At 45.3% G+C, this 6,000-nt stretch overlaps 1 protein-coding gene across 6 annotated transcripts in view; it reads right to left on the bottom strand.

The window, feature by feature from the left end:
- PPP2R5C (protein phosphatase 2 regulatory subunit B'gamma) overlaps positions 1 to 6,000 on the bottom strand; it is a 133,636-nt gene that overhangs the window by 53,112 nt on the left and 74,524 nt on the right. The gene's annotated exons all lie outside the window — the stretch shown is intronic.

The following is a 6,000-nucleotide window of genomic DNA, read 5'->3' as shown; positions in this document are numbered from 1 at the left end:
AAAAAAAAAAAAAAAAAAAAAAAAAAAAAAAAAATAGAAACAAGAGATGGGGTAGGGGTGAATAGAGGTTAAACATTCCTTAAAGAAAATGAAAGGAAAAAAAACCCAGCTAGTCACTGCTCAGATCATATGCTTCGTATGATAAAGTTTCTATACTTTTTAACTCTCTGAAGCCATGTCCAGAGTCACTGTTCAAAATAAATTCCTTCCAAATGCATTCATTCAACAAACATAACCTAGCACCAATGATCACATGCTGGCACTGTGCTGGGCAGTGGAACAAGAGGCAAAAAACACAGCCCTGGTGTGGGATGAGGGGCACGGACACCCACACCGCGTGACAGCTGCACACAATAGGTACAGGCAAGGTAAGAAAAGGTCACAGGAAGGATGCTCCCTCAGGTCTGCTGTTGCTCTGAACTTCCAGGGGAAGGGCACGGTGGCCGTCCATCGGCCAGCTGGCAAACAGCAAGTGGCATCAGTGTGGAGCTTGCCCAAACGAGCTGTCACACACACGCTGTGAGGGTCTCCACCCTGGTGCCCCACACAAAGCACATCTCCTCCTCAATGTGGGCTACGGTCAATGCACATTACACATGATGTCAACAATGTAGAAAGAGCGCAAATGATAATATTACTGAGGGAGTGCTTACCAGGGCCAGGTGCCATATTAAAAGCTTTATACATATTTACAAAATGTAATCTTTGCAATGACATAACAGAGACGAGATACAGGCATAGAGGGTCAGTGCAGGGCTGGAAAGTGATGGAGCTCTGTGTGACTTTCTAGAATTCTGGGAGGTCTGGAAAACTCCAATCTGCCAGTGTGAGCTTGACAGCTTTTTTCGGTGAAAATGAGATCAGTGGTGGTATTAACGAATAGGGTTTATAGACACATTGACTGAAATGTGTCCAAGATCTGCAAAATGGCTCCGAAGATCTGCATGACTCAGTGAACCAGTATTTTCCACGTGATCAATAAATGGTGTTACAGTAACAGTCAAGGGCAAAAGAGCCATTCAAAGGGCAAGAGAGTCCACTGTTTTTTGTTTCTTAAAATTTATTTATTTATTTATTTATGGCTGTGTTTTGGGTCTTTGTTGCTGCGCGTGGGCTTTATCTAGTTGCAGTGAGCGGGGGCTACCCTTCGTTGTAGTGCACGGGCTTCTCACTGTGGTGGCTTCTCTTGTTGTGGAGCTCCGGCTCCAAGCGCGCGGGCTTCAGTAGTTATGGCACGTGGGCTCAGCAGTTGTGGCGCACGGGCTTAGCTGCTCCGTGGCATGTGGGATCTTCCTGGACCAGGGCTCGAACCCGTGTCCCCTGCATTGGCAGGCGGATTCTTAACCACTGCGCCACCAGGGAAGTCCCAGTCCACTGGGTTTTAATGTAATAAAGTGTATAGAGGGTTTATTAACATGGTTTCAGATTCCACATTGCAGATTTGTTCAAGAAACTTCTCGTTTGTTAAGTTTTGGTGTAGTATCAAAGAAAATGTCTACAACTATCTGAAAAGCCTATTAAAATACTCCTCCTTTTCCCAATCAGTGTCTTCCTACATTGTTTCAACCAAACCATGTGGCAACAGACTGAATGCAGAGGCACACAGGAGAATCCAGCTCTCTCCTATTAAGCCAGACATTAAAAAGATTTGCAAAAAGAGAAAATGATGCCACCCTCTCACTAAACTTGTCTTTGTTTTAGGAAATATGGCTATTTTCATAAAAGTGTGATATTTCTGTTAACATGTAATGTTTATTATTTTTAATGAATTAATAAACACACATTTTTTTCTGGTTTAATTTCTAGTGTGGTCAGTATCGGTAGCTAAATCGGCATAAACAAAAGCTCTCTGGGTCCTACATAGTTTTTAGGAGCGTGAAGGGGTCCTGAGACCAAAGCTGCTGAGTGCCCTTCTCCACAACAGCCGGCACCCCAGTGGGCGCCTGGGGGCGGGGCCTGGCGCTCCTGCTTCCACCCGCCTCTCTCTGCCTCAGAGCCCGCCCCGCCCACCCTGCTTTCCCTTCCTGCCCTAACCGCCCCCTCCTGTTTGGGGTTCTTGCTCAGGCCTCCCTCACTGCCTGGTCAGAGAGGATGTACTCCTAGGCTGTCTTTAAGCTCCTACTGCCTTGAACAGGCAGCTACCTTGCTGGGCACTTCTTCCCCATCTAGCTGCTGTCTGAGGGCAGGTCCCAGGTGATTGTTTCCTGGTTCTCGGTACCCCCTAATGCCCAGTGTGGAGCCCTGCAAACAGCAGGCACTCAGCACAGCCACCGGAATGGCCCATTTCCTGGGGAGCTCCCCTAGTTCCCACACTGCACGCAGAGGTCAGCAGTGCACAGCCGGTCCAAGGGGTGAGGATATGCTGCCTGAAGGGTACTCAGGGGACCGTGGGAACCGAACTGTGATCCATAAACATTCTGAGTCCAGGTGACTGGAATCACTTAAATGAGTAATAGTCACTATAATGTTTGGGTATCTGTACATGCAGATATCCAGCCCTTTTCAATGAAAAGCTCCGTGCTTGACTTCAGTCCTCACTCAATTCTACACCTCTGCTCACCCTCCACTTTGCCAGGATCATCTTAAATGAGTGCATTTTGTAGCCACAGCTCGTATACTTGGAACCTTCTGGCTTTCTCATGTTCTTGGTGCCGCGGAGAACTGAGAAGCCCACATTTACCCCTAAGAGCTACCTGATGACGACTTAGCTGTCACCAAAACACTAAAACAAACCTATTATGATAAGAAGGAAGAGCAGAGGAAAATCTTTTTCTTTTTTCATAAAATTTCTATCTAAAATTCTTCTAAAAAGCAAGGAAATCTCAACTTTCTGGAAATTGTCAATTCTCCCAGGGTTCCAGACAGCTAAGGTGTTACTGTACTATTTTCGTTTATAGTTTATAAAAAAAAAGTTTGTGAGCATAATCTCATGAACTCTTTTATTATTATTATTTTTTGTTTGTTTGTTTGTTTTGCGGTACGCGGGCCTCTCAGCGCTGCGGCCCCTCCCGTTGCGGAGCACAGGCTCCGGACGCACAGGCTCAGCGGCCATGGCTCACGGGCCCAGCTGCTCCGCGGCATGTGGGATCTTCCCGGACCGGGGCATGAACCCGCGTCCCCTGCATCGGCAGGCGGACTCCCAACCACTGCGCCACCAGGGAAGCCCTCTTTTATTTTTTAAAACCTCATTTGGTTACATTTACAACTGCACTGTTTTAAAAAAAGTATATTATACCAATCAAATTGAATATAGTTGTAAAAATATTGCATCCATAGCCCCTATCAAATATTTCCATATGGTTTTTGAATGCAAGTTAATTTAGCTTCTTATTGGTCACCATATTTTAAAAATCTTTACTTTCTGCTGCGTTAACAGGACTGTACCACTGGGAATAAAAATGAGTGGAGGTGGTAGAAGAATATGCTTTTTTACCTTTATGTATTCTGATTCTTTAACAGTGTGAGTTATTTTTGTAATAATTAAAAAATAAACTCTTTAAAAACTATTAAGTTAGCACTGCTAATCTTGAAAGAAGAAAAAAGGTATGACAGAATACAACCTGTATCTGACTTTACTGTTCTGATTATCATGTAATGTGAACCAAATGATAAAAACTAACTGGGACTGACACTGTTGGTATATTACACTTCAGTGTTTGGTATTCAAGAGTGCCTGACTCTTAGGTAATAAGCCATGACCCTGGATTTGACCCAATTCTTACAATTACTCCTATGAAGCAGAATTTTAAAAAAAAGAATGGATTTTGAATTCTGCCCATGAGTGACACTGGCTTACTTTAATTTTAAACTGTACATGGACTAATAACACCAACATTCTTGTTTCAGGACATACTAATGAGCAGTCTTAAGCCCGAAAGAGAATACCAGCTAAATAGCACAATATGAGACAAAATTCTGTAGCCTGTGGGCACTGTCAGGACCCCCGTGACAGGGCTCTGTAACTAGAAAGGGGTGTGAAGAGGACAGCTGCCCAGGACAAGTCCCAGGACACCACCCAGAGGCCCAACACCATATTGAGTCCTCTGACCTAAGAGAAAGAGGAACACGGAAGAGGCAATCACGGTTTTGGCTGGAGAACACTGTTAACGTTAATTAATATATCCTTTTATTATTATTTTTCACGTTAAGCGCTGTAACATTCTTCTACACAAATAATATCACAAGTACCTTATGTTTGTATAAATCTTTTCGCCCCCTCCCCCCTTCCCCAAACTATTTTCACTGATTTGTTAATGTGAACTTGGGATACTTCCCAATTATTTCAAGGTAAATCCTTGATGATACCAGGAGCAAACCACACGGACATACTCATGCAAAACCTGCAGGGGGTGAGGAGCAGAGAAGACTCCAACCCATGGCACCTGAAGGTGAGAACGGATCATTCTTCTAAAAACATACTTACTAAAGGGAAGCCTGTAATTAATAAATGATGCAAAGGGATGTTTAACGAAGTTACCTAGAGTGGGGGGCAGCCCCCATTTCTGGCTTTGTGAGTGTTCCTGGTCCCACGGTGGAGGAGGGCAGCGTTCTCACATCAGTGGCACGCCAGACCAAGCTATAAGGAGTGGACACCTCCACTGACCCCTGACCTCCAAAGTGGAGGTGAGCCCTGGGGGGCTACCCAAGGTGATGACAGTAGAACTTCTACTTATATTTTCTTCTGCAAAGAATAACGAAGTAAGATGTACTGATATTTAATATAGGAATTGAGCACTGGAGGTGTGTGCTTGAAACTACTGCCAGGTAAGTGTGATCAAGGGTCTGGAGGCCACTGCTGGGCAGTGGGCAGGCCTTCCCAAGTGAATCCTAAATGACTGAGCATGTCACAGCTGACTCCACAGGTGTTTTGAGCATTTGGGCACCTCAATTACTGAAGGGACCGACGGACGTGACAATAAATTTTAACCACCAAATTGTAGGATAGGACATGATAAGGCTGCATCACTAAACTATCACTGTATGTGAAGAGGCATCATGTGAACTCTATGTGTGAGTAGAAAAACTATGGGAAAAAAAAAAAAGCGCCAAGCTCACTTCCACATGACACGTCTTGGTGGTGAGGAGAAACATTCCAAGGTACAAAAAGGACCAACTTTCAGTAGGACAGTCACAGAAAGACAGGCCTTTCTAGCATGGAGGTGATGGCTTTTCTCAAATAAACACAACCCCAATGAGACAAAAAGCCAGAGCTGCACAAACCACAGGCCCAGAGAACATCACTTGGAGAGATGCCCTCAGAGGCACGCCCGTAAGGGTGGGAACCACTTCGCGCTCACTCATGTACTCTTCTGCTACGCAGCTAAGGCAGACTGACTTTCAGAGACCCCTGTGCGTCCACCGCTCCCCGCCCTCCCAGCACTTGTGCCACCTTCCTGACAGTATGGGGCCACGAGTCTACGAACACGTGCCTGTCCTGAGCCTGCAGACAAGAGACACCACACAAAACTGAAACCAGCGTGCAAACTCTCCAAAAGGACAGAGCCAATCCTTCAGCTCTGGGGTCCTCTTGTCTTTCCAATGTATTTATTCTTAGTACAAAGTGAGCAGGAATAAAGTGGAATCCAATTACTAACAATTTGGAGTAAATTTGGGATCCGTCATTAATATGCACTAATCCACTTAGTTCTATTTCGCATACAAGAACACTTAGCAGACGGCAAGTTTCCCCCACCGAGAACAGCTCGGCGGTATTACTTTGTTTTTGAAAGTAAAATTCATGCACCATTTTTGAAATGACCATTTCCCCACGGCCTCCTGCGTCTCCTCTGTCCTGGATCAAGTGTCTGCGGACACGAGAGCCCTTCTCTGCTGCACCATCGCTTCTCTGGGCACCAACACCACGGACTCTCAGAGCCTTACAACGGGCCTTACTATGTGTGAGACTAAGTTCCTTCCCCTTGCTCTGCTTCATGTCTTGACTATTCACGGCCCTTCAAATTTCCCCTATCAATGTGGGGAGAAGAGCAGTCGCTGCAATAT

The sequence above is a fragment of the Monodon monoceros genome, unplaced genomic scaffold (genome assembly GCF_005190385.1).
Source record: "Monodon monoceros isolate NGI ecotype Baffin Bay Population unplaced genomic scaffold, NGI_Narwhal_1 Super_Scaffold_21, whole genome shotgun sequence".
In the NCBI taxonomy this organism is placed as follows: Eukaryota; Metazoa; Chordata; class Mammalia; order Artiodactyla; family Monodontidae; genus Monodon; species Monodon monoceros.
The sequence above is the reverse complement of the archived record's forward strand: the minus strand, read 5'-3'. Positions and strand labels throughout refer to the sequence as shown.